This window comes from Erinaceus europaeus, chromosome 11 (genome assembly GCF_950295315.1).
Source record: "Erinaceus europaeus chromosome 11, mEriEur2.1, whole genome shotgun sequence".
Lineage (NCBI taxonomy): Eukaryota > Metazoa > Chordata > Mammalia > Eulipotyphla > Erinaceidae > Erinaceus > Erinaceus europaeus.
Genome location: NC_080172.1, coordinates 15,350,248 through 15,374,080, shown reverse-complemented (window position 1 = coordinate 15,374,080; position 23,833 = coordinate 15,350,248). Strand labels below are relative to the sequence as shown.

Genomic DNA, 23,833 nt, shown 5'->3' with positions numbered 1-23,833 from the left:
CTTTCAGTCTTTATCTTACATGGATACCCTAGTTTTTTCATCTTTTAGGTCTTTGGACATTTTTTTATTATCTCTATTTATTTATTGGGTAGAGATAGGTAGAAATTGAAAAGGAAGGGATTAATAGAGAGACAGACAGAGAGACACCTGCAACACTACTTTACCACTCAAAAGCTTCCTCCCTGCAGGTGGGGACCAGGAGCTTAAACCGGGTCCTTGCACAGTATAACGTGTGATGAACAAGGTGTGCCACCAGCCGGCCCTGTAATGGTGGATGTTCTACCAGTGCCCTAGCTTTGATCTTTTAGGTCTAAATTTCTATATTTGCTTTTTAATGCAGCCCTGAGAGATGAGCTCAGAACTCAGGGCCTCATGCATGCACTGTGCCACTAAACAGCTTCTCAGATTCATTTCCCCCAGTTATTATCATTATTATTATTATTTGTTGGGATATTGTACAAATGTGGTTGAGTTAAGCAGCACCCACAAACCACCATATTTCCATGCAAGTATTATTTACAGATCCCCACCATGTTATCCCCTCAGGGCATTGCTAATTCAGTTAAAACCATTTCAACAGTTGCTAAGGACGCTTCCACCTTCCCAGCATGCCTTTTGCCTCTCTAGGTCCCCTTTCCTAGCAAATTCCGTCCAACTTGCCACTTGTGGAATTCTCCTATAAAAGTCACTCCTGTTTCCGCTTTCTTTCTCTTTCTCTTCCAAGTCCCGACCTGGAGAAGACCTGGAGAAGGGCTGCTGTGCATAGCGGGAGGCTGCCATTTTGCTAGCTCCATGTGGCTTAAACCTGCGGTGCTCACACCCACTCTGAGGCGTCCACATGAATAAAGATTTGTGTTCCCGCTCCACCATGAGTTCCTGATCTAGTCTCTCTCTCTGGCAAAGCTATACCGGCAATTATTATTATTATTATTGAGAAAAGAAAGACAGCACAACACTATTCCACCACAAATGGGACTCCTAAGGTGCCTTCTATGCCCATCTGGCCTCAGATTCAACCCAGCCCTTGCATATGGTAAGGATGCACTCTACCTAGTGAGCTATCTCCAGCCCTCATTGAAGTCACTCATGAATATTGCAACACTTTCCCAATTTTATTTATTTATTTTTAATGTTTTAATTTATAAAATGGAAATATTGACAAGACCATAGGATAAAAGGAGTACATTTCCACACAATGCCCACCACCAGAAATCCATATCCAATCCCCTCCCTTGATAACTTTCCTATTCTTTATCCCTCTGAGAGTATGGACCCAGGGTCATTGTGAGATGCAGAAGGTGGAAGGTCTGGCTTCTGTCATTGCTTCCCTGCTGAACATGGGCGTTAGTGGGTCAATCCATACGACCAGCCTATCTCTCTCTACTTTCCCATTTTTTAAAAAAATACTTATTTATTTTCCCTTTTGTTGCCCTTGTTGTTTTATTGTTGTAGTTATTATTGTTATTGTTATTGATGTCGTCATTGTTGGACAGGACAGAGAGAAATGGAGAGACGAGGGGGAAGACAGAGAGAGGGAGAGAAAGATAGACACTTGCAGACCTGCTTCCCCACCTGTGAAGCGACTCCCCTGCAGGTGGGGAGCCAGGTGCTCAAACCGGGATCCTTATGCTGGTCCTTGCGCTTCACACCATGTGTGCTTAACCTGCTGCACTACTGCATGATTCCCTACTTTCTCAATTTTATTAGCTAAGGTGAGCATGTGCTGTTTGTTAGTTTGAATTCCTAGTCATCATCTTTTTTCTATTTTTGAAATCTTATGAGATCACACCCACCTTTTCATATAGAGAGTATTATCACATATAATTCTTGTTAAAATGGACAAAGCAAATGAGTGGACAGGTTGGACAGCCTGTGCTTCATTCTGTGACTACACTGAGTGGTTCAGAGTTGTGTGCAGACTCAAACAGAGCATTCTTTGTTTTCATGACTGGAAAGAAATACACTTTCCCATTGGGGAAGCAGTAAGGTCATGTAGGCTAGATGCTATAGCCAACCTCTTTCCTGCTTCATAGTAAAAGTTCACTTAACAGTGAAAGAAACCAAAGTTAAGTCAGAAAGTGAAAAAGAACCCAGGTGATATCTTTTTAATAAAAATTCTTGAATTCTACCCTGTTCTAATGAATTTCATGTACATAAGTTATATAGTTATGCTACTTTGAGTTGGATTTCTGTCAGTTGCATTTTGAATACTCCAAGACATTCCTAGGAGTGAATTCCTGAATTCTAAAGACCAATTTACACATTGTGAATATCATTCTCACTATACATATATATGACTTCAAACAAAGAAGAGCTATACATTCAATATAGGACATGTGTGCTCTCCCAGTTCCTTATAGGCATCTTTCATCTACATCAGAGTTATTAGAGCTCTGGAGAGAATCAGATTCCTTATGTGTATATATCCAAAATGCTTGCTGTCACTGAAACAGCAGTCAATTTACAACACAAATCCCCAAGAGGCTGGTTTATTCTTTCTAGGCACTCTGCCTGTACAGTTGCCCATGCCAGAAATCTGAGAGTTATCCATGATTCTCTATTTTACCTCTAAATCAAATCAACCATGCAGACCTGACAACTAGACTTTATACTTTAGAATCTACTCATCGCTTTCAATTCCAGTGTTTATAGTTACTTATTCTCCTAGGGCCTATTTCTTGGATAATGGGAGGAGGCTGGGGAGAAAATGAGTTTGTTTATTTTTAATGCAATATTAATAATGGAAATTCCTTCTCCTTGCCCCCCCTCCCTCCTTCTTTAGCCCCTTCCTTGAAGGCCAGTGACCCACTCTTTTTTTTTAATTTTTTTTCAATTTCCTCCAATTCTTAAAAAAAATATTGATTTATTTATGAATAAAAATAGAAAGAACATCACTCTAGCATGTGATGCTGAGAATAAAACTTTGGGACTTCATGTCTGATGGTCCAAAGCCTTGTCTGCTGTGCCACTGCACAGGCCAGAATCCTCTGAAAGGGGTTTCAGTCAACCTCCTCCTTCCCCTCCCCCTCTATCCCCTAGGTGGCTTTGCATTGTTAATAGGAAAATCCATGTCTAGTAATCCCAGTCATTTTGAAGTTTCTCCAATAATCCAGAGTTCCTTCATCAGTAGGATGTTCCTTCTACCCAGAACACTAAATTCTTTACTTAGAACCAGGTCATTTCTACTACTCTACCAAGCCTTGTTTTCAAATGTTACTTCTTTAGTTACTTTCTTTGACATGATTAACAAGATGATATATACTTCTACAAGTATGGGTAGAATAGTGCTTTTAATTTTTGTCAGTTCTTAAAAAATTATTCATTTTGGTGAAAATCCTATATAATTTCATAAATTTGCTTGACTTGTAGTAGAATTTAATTGATATATATATATATACATATGTATATATATGTATATATATGTATATATGATTCCTTTAGTATTTTTTCTATTATATTAATGGGATCACTGGAAGCATTTCCCCTTAGATGAGGTACTAGACAGGGTTGCCCAATATCACCATTACTATTCAACACAGTGTTGGAAGTTCTTGCCACAGCAATCAGGCAGGAGCAAGGAATTAAAGGCATACAGATTGGAAGAGAAGTCAAATTCTCCCTATTTGCAGATGATATGATCGTATACATAGAAAAACCTAAAGAATCCAGCAGGAAATTTTTGGAAATTATCAGGCAGTATGTTAAGGTGTCAGACTATAAAATTAACATACAAAAGTCAGTGGCATTCCTCTATGCAAATGCTAAATTGGAAGAAGAAGAAATCCAGAAATGAATTTCTTTTAACATGGCAACAAAAACAATAAAATATCTAGAGATAAACCTAAACAAAGAAGTAGAAGACTTGTATACTAAAAATTACGAGTCACTATTCAAGGAAATAGAAAAAGACACAAATAAGTAGAAATATATTCCATGTTCATGGGTTGGAAGAATTAACATCATTAAAATGAATATAGTACCCAGAGTCATATACAAATTTAATGCAATCCCCATCAAGATCTCAAGCACATTTTTAAGGAGAATAGAACAAAAGCTACAAATGTTTATCTGGAACCAGAAAAGACTAGAATTGCCAAAACAACCTTGAGAAGAAAGAACAGAACTAGAGACATCACACCCCCAGATCTCAAATTGTATTACAGGGTCACTGTCATCGAAACTGCTTGGTACTGGAACATGAATAGACACACTGACCAGTGGAATAGAACTGAGAACCCGGAAGTAAGCTCCCACACCTATGGACATCTAATCTTTGACAAAGATGCCCAGACAATTAAATGGGGAAAGCAGAGTCTCTTCAACAAATGGTGTTGGAAAAAATGGGTTGAAACCTGGAGAAGAATGAAACTGAACCACTATTCTAAGTGGATAAAAAACTTGGATGTTAGACCAGAAACTATCAGATACTTAGAGGAAAATATTGGCAGAACTCTTCTCCCCATAAATTTTAAAGATATCTTCAATGAGACAAATCCAATTACAAAGAAGACTAAGGCAAGCATAAACCTATGGGACTACATCAAATTAAAAAGCTTCTGCACAGCAAAAGAAACCACTACCCAAACCAAGAGACCCCTCACAGAGTGGGAGAAGATCTTTACATGCCATATACAAGACAAGAGATGACCAAAATATATAAAGAGCTTGCCAAACTCAACAACAAGAAAAAAAAAAAACCATCTGAAAATGGGGAGAGGACATGGACAGAATATTCACCACAGAAGAGATCCAAAAGGCTGAGAAACACATGAAAAAATGCTCCAAGTCTTTGATTGTCAGAGAAATGCAAATGAAGACAACAATGAGATACCACTTCACTCCTGGAAAATGTCAGACATCAGAAAAGGTAGCAGCAGCAAATGCTGGAGAGGCTGTGGGGCGAAAAGAACCCTCCTGCCCTGCTGGTGGGAATGTCAATTGGTCTAGCCTAAATGCCTACCAACAGATGACTGGCTAAAGAAGTTATGGATATATATTCCATGGCATATTATCCAGCAAACAAAAAGACAATCTTATGTCCTTTGGACAAAATGGTTGAAACGATGAAGATGATTATATTGAGTAAAAAAAGCAAAGAGGTGAAAGACACCTACCGATGGCTTCACTCACATCTGGAATCTAGAGAACTGACACACATGAACTTGCAACAAAAACAAAACAAAAACCAAAAGGCAAGCAAACTGTTTCTAAGACTTGTGAAAACAACAGTGGTTATCTTTGGGAGGTAAGAGGGTAGAAACACAGAACTTTGACAGTGAGTATGGCATGCAACTGTAGTCCTATCATCCTACGATCTTGTAACCCACTATAATCACAAAAAAAAAAAAAGGAAAAATTCAATGGTTTTAGGGATAGCTGAAAATAAAACATGAAATTAGAACATCACTTTACACCACATAGAGGTTAAATAAAAGGGGCTAAAGATTTATATACTACACCTAGGACTAGAAAGTGAATATAAAAAAAAATTACAGGCGATACATTCCAGAACAGAAACATAGGACACACATTTGGAGATTCAACTTCATGGGCAAGAAAAACCTGAAATATCAAATTAAAAGTCTTTTACACATGAAAAGAAATAATCACAAAAATACAAGAGACTTGTGAGAAGGCATTTTCATGTCATATGTCTGATAAGGAAATGATATTCAAAGCACACAATGAAATCATGCAACTCAAGAACAACAAAAAGAAGCAGCCCAACTAAAAAAAAAAAAAATCAAGCAAAATATCTGAACGTATGCTTCTTCAAAGAAGGCATACTGAAAATCCACAGACACATGACAAAAGAATTAACATCATTTTAATGAGTAAATACTCATTAAAATGAAAGTATATATCATTTTGCACTGGTGAGTATGACTTATATAAAAAAAAAAAAAAAAACTGGAAATGAGACCAAGTGAAGATATGGAGATGAAGGGACTCTTGACACACTGCTAGTAGGCATATAAACTGGTGAAGCGGCTATGAAAAATGGTATAGAGATACCTTAAAAAATAAAAATGGTAAAAATAAATAAATAAATAAATAAATAATTGGGGGTGCATGGGCAGTGGTGCACCTGACTGAGTGCATGTGTTACAATGCACAAGGACCTAGGTTCAAGCTCTCAATTCCTACCTTCAGGGAGAAAGCTTTGCAAACAAGTGGTGAAACAGTGTTGCAGGCATCTCTCTGTCTTTCTCACTCTCTGTCTCCCACTGCTCTCTCAATTTCTGTCCTATCAAAATTTAAAAAAGGGGGGGGGATGGTCATAGTGCTGGCACTGAGCCCCAGTGATGGTAGAAATTAAAAAAAAAAAGGAAGTGAGAAAAAAATCACTGGATGGCTTCAGTCATATGTAAAGTATAAATTTGACTAAAACAAATAAAAGCAGAGAAAAGTTGTGAGCCGTCCATTCATTCAGAACATTAACAAGAAAAATGAAACAACAAAAACAGGACCTTTGGAGCAAGTGGAATTCTTCTGTGCTCAACACAAAACCTGTTTTCTTGTTTTTAAGTCCAATTCAGGAAACAAATTTCATTAACAGCAACCAGCAAGCTCTTCAGACAGAAAAGTTCATTGCAAGAGTCAGTACTTACACCACCAGCAGTATTGTCAATAAATTAAACTCCACTATTGTACAACACAGGAAAAAGCAATGTTCCTTGTTTATCTTTGGCAGCTGTTTACTTTTAGCTCTGCTGTGGGAAAGAGAACTCAAACAATGCTAAGCTTTTCCTTAATGAGATCCTGATTAGACAGTCTGTGTACAGTGTACAAAAGAAGAACAAAGTTAAATTCATGGTCAGTCCCTTCACTACAAGACAAAACATTCAAGTTACTCCAGTTTGCCCTTAGTATAGAGAAAAAGCTGCTCTCATCAATGATCCCTCTTTTCACCAAGCACACCTAGGCCAATAACCCCTTTCTCATGCAATTACCTTAGCATTCCATCATCTGAGCTTGCCTTGCCTCCAATAAAGAGATGCACTTGATGGAATCTCAGCTTGTCAGCATTAGAGATGAACAGCAATACCACACAAAAGGACCAGGGATTCAGTGGCCAATCCCCACTCGCAGGGGGGAAACTTCACTAGTGGTGGAGCAGTGTTGCAGGTATCTGAATCTACCCTTTCATTTTCCCTCTTTTTCCTACTCTCTAACTGCATATGCATATCCACCCACAAGGAACTGTGGAGTCATGGAAAAAAAAAAAAGCACCGAGCCCCAGCAATAATACCAATACCAATAACAAAACAAAACAAACAAAAGGGAATTAATAGACTTCCCAAACAGGCACTGTAAAGACTGTCAGGCTACCCGGGAGGTGGTACAATGGATAAAGTGTTGGACTTGAAAGCATGAGGTACTAAGTTTGATCCCTGGCACTACATATGTCAGAATGATGCTCAAGTTTTCTCTATACCAATTTCCTCTCTCCCATGCTCTTATGATAATAAATAAATAAATCTTAAGAAAAAAAATGAATGCCAGAGATTTAATTCACAAATTTTTGACCTGAGTCTTATGATGATTTTTAAGGACTCAATAACACTACGGAATTTATACTTTTATTTATATTTCTGGAGTTTTGAGTATTTATTAAACTACCAATGGTGTTAGCTTCCATAATTTGGTTCATTAATTATTACATATATAGGAACATGAAGACTCAAGAAATTGTTCCTTTCCAGGGCCAGGTGGTGGCAGATGTAGTTCAGCGTAGCTGTTACAATGCGCAAGGACCCAGGTTCAATCCCCTAGTCCATACTTGCAAGGAGAAAGCTTCACTAGTGGTGAAACAGTGCTGTAGGTGTCTCTCTCCTTCTTTATATCCCCCTTCCTCTCAATTTCAGCCAGAAATTGAGAGGAAGGGAGAGACAGATGAAAAGAGAGACACCTACAACCCTGTTTCACCACTCATGAAGCTTTCCTCCCTGCAAGTGGGGACCAGGGGCTTGAAGCTGAGTCCTTGCATACTGTATTGTGTGCACTTGACCTGGCCCCTTAACTTGCCGTTATGAAAGAAATTCATTTTTGAAATTCTATTTTTAATTTATTTTTTTCTGCTAGGGTTATCACTGGGGCTGGTGCCTGCACTATGAACCTGACACTCTTGGTGGCCTTTTTTTTTTTTCTTTCTATAGACAGACACCCGCAGACCTGCTTCACCACTCCTGAAGTTTCCCCCTTGCAGATGGGAAGCAGGGCTTGAACCCACGACATTGTGTGGTAATGTATGCACTCAACGGGGTGCACCACATCACCCCCACTCCCCAAATATTCATTTTTACTGGTGTATTGGGCATTTGAGATGATGTCTTCAGTGTTTCCCACTTCTCATGTGTCTTTTTTTTTTTTTGGCAAGCCTCTAAAATCCACTTACAACATAGATCACTCTGCTGCCTATAAGTTTAGGAAAATGCATATCTGAAGTGCTATTAAACCTCCTAAAAGCTTCAACACTGAACACATTCACTCCATTAACTCAAATTCAGAGAGGCACCAAACCCAAGTAATAATTAATAAGTAGTACATACATATTTCCTTCTATGCCTCAGTTTCAAGCACAGAGGTCTAATCTTAGATCATGCCATTTTTAGGCCTTTATTGGAATGTATGAGAAAGGAATTATACCAAGATTTAAAAATGCTATTTAATGTTCATTTTTAAAATATTTTTAAAAAGTTATCTGGAACCAAGGTGGCAGTTCCACTTGTTAGAGCACAGAAATTGCATTCCTAAGACCCCAGAAGTCACAGGTTCAATCCCCGGAACCCTGAGTCTATATTTTTGTACCCCCTTCCTCAATCAATAAATATATAAATATTTTAAGTAGTTCTGTTAATATTTGTAATATAATCACAATGTCAAATGATATTTGCTTTATATTTAAAAGAAATCATTTTATGCCTAGCTGCAGTAAAATACAGTACATTTTATTTAGTGGGATGACATCTATTTTTCTTAAACAATGCTTGGAGATGACATTCTGGATAAAGTCTTGGGACTCTTAAGCATGAGATCCTGAGTTCATTCCCTAGCACAGAGTATTCCAGATTGATGCTTTGTTTTTCTTTCACTTTCCTTCTCCCCCTAAATAAATGAATGAAGCTTTAAAAACAAAGTAACAGCCCTCCACAAAAAGTATTTGTAAAGATTTAATCCTGTTTATAAGGCAGAGATGTCTCAGTAAGGTTAATAAGTCTAGTGGGTGAAAGCACTGTACAAGTTTTATGCAATCATTTTGTGCCTCGGCACAAAAACAGTAAAAACAGTATCAATAATATCTCCTCCATAGTAGGACTTTGCACTAAACACTTAGTAAGTATAATTAGGATAAGCATAATAGTATAACATTTTCTTGGTTATTGTCTCATTGATATAATGTGTCTAATTTTTCAAGTGTGTCCTTTGTTTTCTTGGTTATTGTCTCACTGATACAATGTGTCCAATTTTTCAAGTGTGTCCTTTGTTTTCTTGAGAAATGAGATGCTTTTACATGCTGATGATAGCCCACCAAACTTTTCTGTGTATTGTGCCCAATTTTCAACAGTCTAGTTACTAGACAAATTTCAGTGGAACAATATCAAGTAGTTTTGCTTCCATTCTTTATTTGGCTATCCATAAAGATATTAATAAATATTGTATTTGTTTAATAAATGTCCATCAGAGAAGTGGAAATATATGATCTATGTGAGTTCTTTCCACTGTTACTAATTAGCAATAGCACTGATTTCCCTGTTGCCACTCTGGAAGTAAAGCAGAAGGGTGAGAAAGAGTACACCACCAACATGGTCTTTTGTTTCTAGTAGTCTACTGAGAGATGAGTTAAAACAAATCATCTTATCTGAGGACTGCCTTTCCTCAGTGATTCTCTGTGGGAGCAAAAAGGTCCTACATATTCAGAATCCCATTGTTCCAACTACTAGGCTGTCAGAAAAGTCATGACATGCTTTTCTATTTTTCTATGCAAAAATGTATCATGAGTTTTTTGACAACCCAATACAGAGGACATTCTTTTTTTTACAATAAATCCCAAGTTCTTTTTTTAGTTATTAGTGTAGTCATTTTGATAACTGGTATTACAATACTAAGCTATCAAATTTAGTATGACATAACTCCAAATTCTTTAGTTTTCATATATGTGTGTGTTTATTTACTCTCCTAAATTTTGTCTCAGACTAATTGTGTAATTATTATGCAAATTATCCAAAGTCTGCATAGGAAAGGAAGTAGACAACTATTGCTGAGAGGAGCAAGTAGGAAAATAAGAGTGGATAAGCAAGGAAAGAAAATAGGGAGGGAATTGTGCAGAAAATGAGTCATACTGGAACATGTAGTAAGTTTTCTTCTTTGTCGAACAGGAAATGATCATTACAGAGCCTAGCTATAGGCAACCAACCTTTATAGTCTAAGGAGAGCACAAAACCTGTAGTGAATAACCCTGAATTAGCAATAGAACTTTAAAGCCCTTTATCTTGGCACAATTCCCTGGGAAGTCAATGTGGGGACCCATTGGCTATATGAACACCATTCTGTGCAATTTGATGCTTTTCATTTGGTAGAGTTTTGTTGCCAAGACTATTGAATCAAGTTACTGAAATGTTAGTGGATGTAAATTGTCTCATCTGTCACTTAGGCTGGCAAGAAATTTAAAGGGCATGCTTTCTACTGTGGGAAAAAATTTCCAATCTCTTTAGCCCATTATTTCATTATGTAATAAGCAGCATTTAAAACCCCATAAAAATGTTTATGTCAAATGTTTTCTGTATTTTGTCTTTGTGAGAAAACTGACTTTTTAACCACAAAACAGGGTTACTGGGACCTAGCTCCTCTCCTTATAATATATGTACACATTCGGGACTGGGTGGTGGTACACCTGGTTAAGTGCACAGGTTACAATGCACAGGGACCCGGGTCCAAACCCTGGTCCTCACCTCCAGGGGGGAAAGTTTTTTAAGTGGTGAAGCAGGGCTGCAGGTGTCTCTCTGTCTCTCTCCCTCTCTGTCTCCCCCTTCCCCTCTCCATTTCTGTCTGTATCCAACAAATAAAGAAAATAAAATTTTTAAAAACAAATAAAACATATAAACATCCTATATGAGAATTTCATTTTATATCACTTTTAAAATCTTTATTTATTGGATATAGACAGCCAGAAATCCAGAGGGGAGGAAAAGATAGGGAGGGAGAAAAGCAGAGACACCTGCAGCGCTGCTTCACCACTCTGAAAGCTTTCCCTTGCAGGTGAGGACCACGGGAGGGAGTTGGGGGGGGGGGGGGCGGACCCAGGTCCCTACCCACTGTAACATGTGCACTCAACCAGGTGCACCACCAGCCAGCCCCCTTTGTATCATTTTTATATCACTTTGTATCATTTTGTTCCCTTTTTAAAATTTGAGTACAACTTAACACCATTCTTAGACAAATGCCAAGTAAAAAGCAAATTAGTGATGATTTATAGAGAATGTAAACAAGGTTTAATGTTGGAAGAGAAAAGAGAGCACTTAATAATATTATACCTTCAGGTTTACTAATATACTAAATTAGCACAGGGAATGCAGATGGTTCACTTTTCTTAAAGAAGATATTATTAAAATAAACTTCCTTTTTTTCATCTAGACTGAAAATGCTTATTCAATTTCTTTGTCATTCTTCTGTGTCACAAAAATCACAGTAGAAGGATACCTGATATGGTGGAGGAATGGAATGGCCAAGATCATCAAGGGAATAAACAGCAAAGATGATAAAAATGTTCCATGCCTAAATGTCTAAAGAGTAGATATTCAACTCTGGTTGCACAGAGACTCTCCTGGGGAGCTTTTCAGCGTAACCAGGCCTGGGCCATAAGTCCTGAATACAAAATTTGGTTGAGGATTAGTCCTAAGAAACGGAGTTAGTTTGTAAAAGCTTTCCACATGCTTCAAGTGTAGAGCCAAGACAGAGAATCACTGGTCTATGAGAAGCATGCAGCATCAAAAATTTCAGCCGGGTAGTTATTAATTACAATATATTAACTGTTATATTTAAAACCTAAAACTAAACAACATAATTATCTTCAGAACAATTCAGTAGCATCATCTGCTATTTATTTTCCTATTGTCAGTATTACCCTTTGATTTTTTTTTAATTTCTTTATTGGGGACTTAATGTTTTACATTCGGTGGTAAATACAATAGTTTGTACATGCATAACATTTCCCAGTTTTCCATGTAGTAATACAACCCCTACTAGGTCCTCTGTCATCCTTTCTGGACCTGTATTCTTCCCCCCACCCACCCCAGAGTCTTTTACTTTGCTGCAGTCTGCTAACTCTAGTTCAGGTTCTACTTGTGTTTCTTCTTCTGATCTTGTTTTTCAACTTCTGCCTGAGAGTGAGATCATCCCATATTCATCCTTCTGTTTCTGACTTATTTCACTTAACATGATTTTTTCAAGCTCCATCTAAGATCAGCTGAAAACAGTGAAGTCACCAGTTTTTATAGCTGAGTAGTATTCCACTGTGTATACAGACCACAACTTGCTCAATCACTCATCTGTTGTTGGACACCTGGGTTGCTTCCAGGTTTTGGCTATTACAGATTGTGCTGCTAAGAACATATATGTACACAGATCTTTTTGGATGGGTGTGTTGGGTTCCTCAGGATATATCCCCAGTTGAGGAATAGCAGGGTCATAGGGCAGGTCCATTTCTAGCCTTCTGAGAGTTCTCCAGACTGTTCTCCACAGAGGCTGGACCAAATTACATTCCCACCAGCAGTGTAGGAGGGTTCCTTTGACCCCACAACCTCTCCAGCATTTGTTGCTGCTACCTTTTCTGGTGTATGACATTCTCACAGGAGTGAAGTGGTATCTCATTGTTGTCTTCATTTGCATTTCTCTAACAATCAAAGACTTGGAGCATTTTTTCATGTGTTTCTCGGCCTTTTGGATCTCTTCTGTGGTGAATATTCTGTCCATGTCCTCTCCCCATTTTCAGATGGGGTTATTTTTTTTCTTGTTGTTGAGTTTGGCAAGCTCTTTATATATTTTGGTCATTAGCCTCTTGTCTGATGTATGGCATGTAAAGATCTTCTCCCATTCTGTGAGGGGTCTCTTGGTTTGGGTAGTGGTTTCTTTTGCTGTACAGAAGCTTTTAAATTTGATGTAGTCCCATAGGTTTATGCTTGCCTTAGTCTTCTTTGTAATTGGATTTGTTTCATTGAAGATGTCTTTAAAATTTATGGGGATGAGAGTTCTGCCAATATTTTCCTCTAAGTATCTGATATATTCTAGTCTAACATTCAAGTCCTTGATAGACTTGGAATTTACTTTTGTATTTGGTGAAATACAGTGATTCAGTTTCATTCTTTTGCATGTTTCAACCCATTGTTTTCAACACCATTTGTTGAAGAGACTCTGCTTTCCCCATTTAATAGTCTGGGCACCTTTGTCAAAGATTAGATGTCCTGACACCTTACTGTATTGCCTGATGATATCCAAAAGATAAATGCTGGATTCCTTAGGTTTTTCTATGTATATTATCATGTCATCTGCATATAGGGAGAGGTTGACTTTTTCTCTTCCAATCGCTATGCCTTTAATTCCTTGCTCCTGCCTGATTGCTATGGCAAGAACTTCCAACACTATGTTGAATAGTAATGGTGATAGTGGGCATCCCTGTCTAGTACCCAATCTGAGGGGAATTGCTTCCAGTTTTTCACCATTGAGTATGATGTTGGCTATAGGTTTGCTATATTTAGGTTCCACTGTCTTCAGGAATTTTCCATCTATTCCCATTTTTTGTAGTGTTTTGGTCATGTTGTATTTTGTCAAAGGCTTTCTCTGCATCTATTGATATGACCATGTGGTTTTTGATCTTGCTTTTGTTGATGTGGTGGATCACATTGATTGATTTATGTATATTAAGCCAACCTTGTATCCCTGGGATAAGCCCCACTTGGTCATGATGAACAATCTTTTAATAGACTGCTGTTATCTGGTTGGCTAGAATTTTTTTTCAATATTTTTGCATCTATGTTCATCAAAGATATTGGTCTGTAGCTTTCTTTTTTGGTTGTGTCCCTGTCTGCTTTTGGTATCAAAGTGATATTGGCTTCATAGAAGCAGGAGGGGAGTATTACAGTGTCTTAAATCTTATGGAAGACTTTTAAAAGTAGAGGTAATAGTTCTTTTTTAAACGTTTTGTAGAATTCATTTGTAAAACCATCTGGTCCAGGACTTTTATTTTTGGGAAGATTTTTGATAACTGTTTCAATTTCATTAGCAGTGATGGGCCTATTCATGTTATCTAGTTCCTCTTTACTTAATTTTGGGAGTTCATAGGTATCTAGGAAATCATCCATTTCTTCCAGGTTCTCTAGCTTGGTGGCATATAGTTGTTCATAGAAGTCTTGCATAATATGCTGAATTTCTGTGGTGTCTGTTGTGATATATACTCTTTCATTTATGATTCGATTTATTTGGGTCTTCTCCCTTTTTTGTTTTGTGAGTTTGGCTAAAGGTTTGTCGATTTTGTTCACTCTTTCAAAGAACCAACATTTACTTTCGTTAATCTTTTGTATGGCTTTCTTATTTTCAATGTTATTGATTTCTGCCCTAACTTTAGTGATTTCTGTCCTTCTGGTTGCTTTAGGGTTCCTTTATTCTTCTTCTTCTAGGTCTTTAAGATGTGCAATCAGGCTGTTTATTTGTAATTTTTCTTATTTCCTAATGTGTGCTTGTATGGCTATGAACTTCCCTCTCAGTATTGCCTTATCTATGTTCCAAATATTTTGATAGCTTGTGTCTTCATTTTCATTGAACTCTTGAAACATTTTGATTTCTTCCTTTATTTCCTCTTTGACCCAGTAATTGTTAAGGAATGTACTGTTGAGCTTCCACATTTTGGGACTATTGCTAATCTTTTGCTGATTGTTAAGTGTTAGTTTAATTCCACTGTGGTCTGAGAAGTTGTTTGGGATGATTTCAATGCTCTTGAATTTGCTGATGCTGTCTTTGTGGCCTAACATATGGTCTATCCTTGAGAATGGCCATGTGGACTTGAGTAGAATGTGTATTCCAGTTTCTTGGCATGAATGACTCTGAAAATGTCCAATAGTTCTAGTTTATCTATCTCCTCATTTAGCAACCTCATGTCTTTATTGATTCTTTTGCCTGGAGGAGCTGTCAAGTTGAGAAAGTGGGGTGTTGAAGTCCCGTACTATGACTGTATTGCTGTTAATACATTGCTGTAGCTCTTTCAGTAGATGTTTGATGTATTTAGATGGCTTCTCATTGGGTGCATAAATGTTAATAATTGTTAAGTCCTCTTGATTGACTGATCCTCTGAGCATTAAGTAGTGTCCATCCCTATCTTTTTAAATTTTATTTATTTTAAAGTCTATTGTATCAGTTATGATAATAGTTGTTCCTGCCATATTTTGTTGGCCATTGGCTTGTATGATAGTTTTCCATCCTTTCACTTTGAGCCTGTTTTTGTCTTGTTGTGTTTGGTGGGTTTCCTGTATACAGCATATTGTTGGGTTGTGTTTTCTGATCCATCTTCCTACTCTGTGCCTTTTAATAGGTGAATTCAGGCCACTGACATTAATATCAAAGATTGAAGATATTTAACCATATCAAAGATTGAAGATATTTAAAACATTCTTGTGGATTTTTAGAGTGTTCTTATATAATGCATATTTATGGTGGTCTGACTGTTTACTGGGGACCTTTCAGAATTTCTTTCAGGGCAGGCTTGGTGATAGTTGATTCTTTCAACTGTTGCTTGTCTAAGGAGGTTTTTATGCCTCCATCTAGTCTGAATGACAGTCTAGCCTAGTCCCTTACTTTGCTTTTAATTAATTAATTAATCAATTAATTTTGCCTCCAGGGTTATTGCTGGGGCTCAGTGCCCACACCATGAATCCACTGCTCCTGGAGGCCATTTCCTCCATTTTGTTGCCCTTGTTGTGGTTGTTATTGTTGTTGTCTGTTGTTGGTGGTGGTGGTGGTTAGGACAGAGAGAAAATGAGAGAGATGGGGAAGTCAGAGATAGGGAGAGAAAGACAGACATCTGCAGACCTGCCTCACTGCTTGTGTGGCGACCCCCCCACAGGTGGGGAGTCATGGGCTCGAACTGGGATCCTCAAGCAGAGTTCCCCGCGCTTTGTGACATGAGCACTTAACCTGCTGCACTACTGCCCTGCTCCCTAAGTTTTTTTTTATATTTATTTTATTTATTTATTCCCTTTTGTTGCCCTTGTTGTTTTTTATTGTAGTTATTATTGTTGTTGTCGTTGTTGGATAGGACAGAGAGAAATGGAGAGAGGAGGGGAAAACAGAGAGGAGGAGAGAAGGATAGACACCTGCAGACCTGCTTCACCACCTGTGAAGCGACTCCCCTGCAGGTGGGGAGCCGGGGTTCGAACCGGGATCCTTATGCCGGTCCTTGTGCTTTGCGCCACCTGCGGTTAACCCTCTGCGCTACAGCGCGACTCCCAGTTTTTGTTTTTGTTTTTTAAGTAACTTTTATTTTCATCACTGGGGCTTCATCACTCCAGGTTGATTTTTTTACATAGAAACCAAGAGACAGAGATACTGAGGGAGACAGAACAAGATACCACAACACTGGAACTTTCTTTAGTGCACATGACAAAGCAGAAACATTATGTGAGTCATCTTGCCAGTCCAGAAATTGTTTTAACAGTCTTGCACATGGGTCTAAGAGGAACCACTGCTAGAACTCTGGATTTGCTTCCCACTAATCCTCATTTGTAGCTTGGGTATCCCCCAAAATGTGCAAGACATTTTTAGTACTATGGGTGAGAATTCATGAATGAGTGAGAATATGATAGTTACTAAACCTGAAATAGTTCAGGGATGTTTTCCTTAACTCAAAAACCAAAAGTAGGAGGGAATATATGCCTTAAAATATGTAACAACAACTGTACTTATGAAACAGATCTTTGCTTTCAATTCCATTCCCATTTCTGCAGATAAGATCTTTTTTTTTTTTTTTTTTACAGGGTTAGGGAGATAGCAAAATGGTTATGCAGAAAGACTTTCATGCTTGAGGCACCAAAGATCCTAGGTTCAATCTTCAGCACCATGGTAAGACAGAAGACAGAGAGAGCTGAGCAATGTTCTGGTGAAACACCAAACAAAAAACTTTTTCCTTTTTTCTTCATGGTCTTTTGCAAGGATGATTCTACAGCTTTGAGCCATCTTTTCATTCAAATAATGAAAGAGACAAGATACAGGGTGTTGGAGCACTTTGCATGTAGTGACTGGGCTAGAAGGTGGGTTATTCACATGGTAATGCTGGCACCCAGACCCCACAACTGCTTGGCTTTCTAGTCTTTTCATCTAAGAGCTTGAGAACTTGTTTGGAGGTTCCTGCAGGAGAGTGTAGCTACTCATATACTCTCGACTGAAGACCAGACCATCTCTATTCGGGGAAGGAGGTCCTCTTCCACCCAGAGCACAGCTTCGGAAAGGATGCACATGGAGCGGTGAGGGAGGAAGGGGACATCCATCCGCCTAGCCAGCCAGATATCAGCGGAATCAACCCTCACTGCATCAGTGGGGTGATAGATGTCGCAGTCAGATCACCTTTACTTTCTCTTCTAAAATCTTAATCCCCACACAATCATCATCTCCACAGATTAAGACTTTTCACCTGGGCCATGGTATCTCACTGCTTATTCAGCCAATAATGGTTAGAGATGAATGTTCATGCTCACAGTATGTAGTACTGCATTTAACTAATAACCTGATACTACACCAGAGTAGTTTTGATAAAAAGGACATTTTAAAGATTTGAATAATGGTTTTATTAAGTTCAAAATATAAAATAGCCTAATATAGAAAAAGCTTCGCTGCTTATGTATCCATTCTCTGTAAAAGTCTTATGTTTATCTTATTAATGATCTTCAGTTGGGGGAAAAGAAATAATTTCTAATTTCATTCATACAAAAAGAACTGAGATAACAGAGGTCTGAAAAGCTTACAGAAATATGGACTGTAATATGGACTGTGTGGTGGTGCACTTAGTTGAGAGCACATGTTACCAAGCACAAGGAGCTGGGTTCAAGTCCCTGGTCCCCACCTGTGGTGGGACAGGGTGTGTGTATGGGGGGGGGGGGCTTCATGATTAGTGAAGTAGTGCTGCAGATGTCTCTCTACTTCTCTATTATCCCTCCCTCGCAATTTCTCTGTCTCTGAAATTATATATATATGGCCTCCAGTGTTATTGCTGGGGCTCGGTACCTACACTACAAATCCACTGCTCTTGGAGGCCATTTGTTCCATTGTTGTTCTTGCTGTTATTTTGTTGTTGCTGCTGTTGTTGTTGGATAAGACAGAGAGAAACCGAAAGAGAAGGGGAAGACAGAGATGGGGAGAGAAAGACAGACAGCTGCAGATCTGCTTCACTGATTGTGAAGGGACTCCTCTACAGGTGGGGAGCCGGGGGCTCAAACCAGGAACCTTGCGCTAGTTCTTGTGCTTCGCACTATGTGTGCTTAACCTGATGCACCACTGCCTGGCCCCCAATGAGATATATATTTTTTAATTACAGAAATCCTAGGGCTGGCAAAACAGATGATTCATATAGTGTGCTACTGTGCGATGGGTGTGACCCTGGCTCAAACCCTGAAGGAACAGGGTCATACTCCCTGTTCCTGTTGGTATAGTCACACTCCTCTTCTTTGCCTTTCTGTCTTTTCTGAGTCTATCTAAAAATATTGCAGAAATACTGAAAGAGTCCTCCCAGAGTCCTCCCAGAAAAGCAATGGTGGGCGGAGTGATAGCAAACATACATGATCCCAAATCTTCTCCTATAAAAGAGAAGTATCTATATATATATATTCCTGATCCTATACTTCCATTAAAAGTTCCAAAATTGCACATCTAAATTTGGTTATTTTTAGCTTTTTGTCTCCTTTTAATGCAATATCTGAAAATAGCAATATAGGCTAAAACTGTAACTTGTAAACTTGTTGGAACAAATCCAGTCCCCTCTTTTAAGTAAAACTGAATTACTGTATTCATCTCCCTAAAATTGTTTCCCCACAAGTAATCAAGCTTATCTGCCACCCATTTTTAGTTGCTCATTAAGTGGGAGGTGGGGTTTCATAATCCCACACAGTGGAAACACTTGAAAGATTTATGAGCCTATAAATGGATGTTAGCCACTTCAAGAAAACACAGGCCAAACCAAATTCTTAGCTGTCTGCATTTAGCCCTGATTACAGGGGTTACACAAATAAGAACTCAGATGTAACTAGAACTCAGAAAACTGCTTGAAGCTTTTCCTTTTCACAATCATAAAGCTGAATGAAAACTGAATCAAGACTCTCAAAGTTTTATTATTATTATTATTTTCATGACAGCAAAAAGAAATCAATAGTTTAAAAAAAAAGTTCTGAAGAATCACAGGCCATTTATAATTAAAATATTCAGTTTCACCAATATTAGTTTTATTGGTTCTTTACATCTAGGTTCTATAGATACTGTAAAAGTAGTCTCATATACCTAAACTTCGACATGATTTAGCAGAAATATGCTCTCTTGGCTTTAAACTCTACTGGAAAAGATCTGTTATAGGTCACAGAGGGCACCAATACGTACACTGACAGAATGAGGTCAAATGAGTCTAGGAAAGAGGTGATTATACTCTTTGGTTAAAAACATAACTCTTTTGAGAATCTTGACTATTTTATTACCTTCCTATTCTTTTTTTTTTTTTTTTTTTTTGCAATTGTTTTGAATTCCATGACCTGCCAACTTCATGTTTGATTTTAGAATCTCTGTCATTATATTTACACCCTCAATTTCTACCTTTCTTGATTAAAGAGCACACTCAGAATAGTGCTGATTCTCACAGGTAGAGAAAATGATCCTTTCCATTGATATATGTTATCTTTGCTCAATGAAGGATCGCTATCTGAATTCCAAATGTTTTGTCTGTTTCTGATACAGGTAGAATTTTGCCACCTACCTAGACACCACCTATATTAGAAGAAAAAAAAAATCAGTGTTGCCTTAGGATGTTCCAAAAAGCCGGCATAAGGATCATGACAGGTTTGTGTTTCATGAGATGTAATGACTTTGGGGTATAGCCACACTAAATATACCTGCTGTTAACCTTTGGAAGAGCCCATGTATTTGTACTAACCTCTGTTTTGCATTTTCTTTGTGGTGGTGAAGATTCTCACAAAAGCTGATGAGGACTGTTTCATACAGGAAATGTGAAAGATAACCAACTTTTATCTTGGTTCTCTGTTGGCTTAATTAGGACTTTGATTCCTTTTCATGGAATCAAAACTTATTAGTCTCAGCTTTGATTTCCTCGCCGAATATAAATAAAGCTGAGTTCATTAAACCATGTAATCTGTTCTCAGACACTCAAATTGGATTTCATATAGTTAACTTTGTAAATCCAGCATAGTAAGGAAATGGAGAGAAAAATAATAGCATTATAAGAAAGACAGTAGGACCCAGAAGTCATATCTTAGTAGTAAGTGAAACTGACAACCTCGGGCCATTTTTTAATTATAGCTCTAAAAAATGGGTCATGACAGATATAACTGACATTTTAAAATAAGACAAATATTAGGTTAAATAAAATGTCTTCCTTCTGTGGGAAGTACATCTGTTTTGCCAACTGTGTGGCCTGGGTTTAAGCCCAGCCCCAGTGTACTGTAGAAAAAAACCATGGCAATGCATCTTTCCCTCTGTTTCTCTCCTTCAGTCTGAAAAAGTCAGGCTGTTAAAGCCTCTTTCATGATAAAAAAAAATTATTCTTTTCCTTCTGCAACTGAAAGTCCTGGCAATAAATTATATATCTGATTTGTTCATCTTACAATATTTGTTTTAAATTTATATAAAAATAAGAAAAATATATGTAAATGTCAAAACAAATACCATAAGAAATAACTTGTACCCAAAGTCAGTAATTCTTAAATATTCTGGAGCTTTGGATGTCAAGAGAAAGTCAAGTACTGGATTTAATATCCAGTAAAATATCTTTGTGCATGATGTCTCATCTTAGTGTCCTAATTTCTGTCAAAGTCTTGTGTCTTCCAAGTTGAAATGCCCACACACACCTTAGCTTCAAGCTTCCTGACAGACATGTATGATGACAATGGGTCTTTCACACATGCTTAGCTCTGTCTCACAGTCTGCAAATGCCAGGATGAATTCCAGCCAATGGCGTGATGGAAAGAACACAAACTCAGTCCAGAGTCAAAGTCCTGACTGTCATTCCCTACTTATAAAATGTGGTTCAAGACACTAACGGCCTGTGAGCTCTATTCATTTTCCCCATCAAGCTCTATTCTTTATTTGAAATTTAATGTACTTACAATTCATCTTTTTGGTGGAGAGAACTAGGTGAAATGACGTAAAAGTTGTTTCTAAAATGAGAAACTGTATTCAAATGGAAGTGGCCTGGCAAGCTCTAGTTTCTGTGATCAGGTTATTATGCAATGCAGGTCAGCGAATATGTCAGTACTAAGAATGTCACATAGTTTTGAGGGCTGAGAATGGAACTGGACACATGTTGGATTCCTGTTCCCACTCCTTGGGAAGAAGGCCAGTATACAAAAGCACACACCCATGGAAGCTTGACAAGAATGATTACTGGGTCCTGCCCAGAAATGTCGTAAACCACCTAATATTATACAGAGAGTAGCATCACATGAAATATATAGGGAAGAAAATATAAATGTCCTTCTGTAACTCTAAGCCATAAAATTATAATTGGAAACATTATATTTATATCTATTCAAATTTCTTTTAAACATGATAAAATCTAGTCACCAAGACTTGGGCAGAACATATGATCTGATAAGAATTTGAAAGGCCCAGCAGTTACTTAAATAATACTTATATAAGAAATCATAAAAAGAAAGAAAGAAAGAGAGAAAGAAAGAAAGGAAGAAAAGAAAGAGAGAAAAGAAAGCACCAAAGACCTGAGAGTGAGACAGGGAGTAAGAAACAGATGAATGAGAAAATTCTCCAAGAGAGAAGAATTATATTTCTCTCACATATGCTTAAGTAAACAATGTGATTCTCAGAAGTTCTAATAAAGAATTACACATACTCATTTTTAAAATCCATCCACATGGACGAACATATTTTCACCAAAAACTTTATTTGGATGAAATCTATCACTAAAAATCAGAACTATATAAAGAGAGAAAGAATAATAAAGCAGTTTTCTAATAATCTGATCCCTATATGGCAATATAACTATTTTTTCCAAAGAGAGAAATATAACCTACATAAGTCACATAGTATTGTCACTCAAGAGTGTAGAAGTTCAGTATAAAAATTGGTATCACTTTTCAACAAAGGATGATATGCTCATCACACAGTAAAACTACTTGAAGGAATTATTACAAGTATTCTAGCAACATCAGAGGAAAGAAGACAACAAAGAGGCCGCTGCTGTTTCCCTAACATTTCCTAACTTCTTTTTTTATATTTATTTATTCCCTTTTGTTGCCCTTTTTTATTGTTATAGTTATTACTGTTGTTATTGCTGTCATTGTTGGATAGGACAGAGAGAAATGAAGGGAGGAGGGGAAGACAGAGATGAGGAGAGAAAGACAGACACCTGCAGACCTGCTTCACCGCTTGTGTAGCGACTTCCCTGCAGGTGGGGAGCCGGGGGCTCGAACTGGGATCCTTTTGTCGGTCCTTGAGCTTTGCGCCACATGCACTTAACCCGCTGCACAACCGCTCAACTCCCCATTTCCTAACTTCTACGCCTGCGCTCATGCAGATTTTTTTTACATAATGTTATGTTATACTGACATACTACATTATGTGATACAATTATGTAACAGACAGATTCTGGTGGTCTTCCCAGCATTTATTCCTTCCTCTCTCGGGGCACAGCCCTTCTAAATTTCCACTGAAATTCATGTGATTTTAACTACAGATGACCTCAGTCTTCTTTGCTTTAAGAATGGACATATCGCCTGAACCATCAATGATATATATCTACTCCTCTCTCCACAGGGGTAAACTAAGGAGTGGACACTGGCTCTACAATGTGAGTGAAACTTCTATTTTGGACCTCTACTGGAGTTTTTGGAAAGAGAACAATCTCTTTCACCTGCACTGGTAAAGAACCTGAATCCATCAGCTACCATGTTGCCATCTTGGGAGAACAATGTTTTCCTGCTGAAATGACTGTCAGATTGCTACGATGTCTGCTCAGTTGACACTGGTGAAAGTCATAGTGCTGTAACATTTGGAACCCCTTCTAGCAATGCCTGAAGCTGGTCATTTGCAATCATCGTAATACACGTTAAGGATGATATCATGCCAGTTTGTACTGGGTTTCTGTCATTTATATTGAAACAGATTCTGAATAACATACTTTTTCTAGATAAAATGTAAGACATGGTATAAATGTGTTTTAGGCCACAGACTTTGAAAGGACTCTTAATATGACTGTTAAACAAAATTACTTTAAACTAGTGCTTCAGTTTATTTGTATGAATGCTAAGTTTCATTTTCTATTATATTCTTTCACATATTTATTTCTTTTTACTTGGGTGTGAAGCATATAAAATTTCACTACTTCTTGGCTACTTATTCACTCACTCAGGAAGAGGAAGGAGAGAGATATAAATAAAGAGAGAAACAGAGAGAGATGGAGGGAAGAGAGAGAGAAGCACCACACAAACAGAAGCAGTTTCGTTGTAGTTCCCAGGCTTGATTTAGCCATGCACACGACAAGGTACAGAGATACAGGGTGTTCCCTGCTGTCTGGTCACACACTTTCTGTTCAGTTAATTTAATGCAAATATGAGATACAAAA

General features: G+C 37.8%; 1 protein-coding gene and 1 long non-coding RNA gene across 2 annotated transcripts in view; one reads left to right on the top strand and one right to left on the bottom strand.

The window, feature by feature from the left end:
• Positions 1-23,490, top strand: part of LOC132541304 (uncharacterized) — a 36,255-nt gene extending 12,765 nt beyond the window's left edge. Inside the window, exons 2-4 of the long non-coding RNA XR_009552465.1 lie at positions 8,160-8,244; positions 19,978-20,079; positions 23,026-23,490. This is a non-coding gene — a long non-coding RNA (uncharacterized LOC132541304). The remainder of the gene's footprint in view (positions 1-8,159; positions 8,245-19,977; positions 20,080-23,025) is intronic.
• ADGRV1 (adhesion G protein-coupled receptor V1) overlaps positions 1-23,833 on the bottom strand; it is a 561,037-nt gene that overhangs the window by 130,585 nt on the left and 406,619 nt on the right. The window lies entirely within an intron of this gene.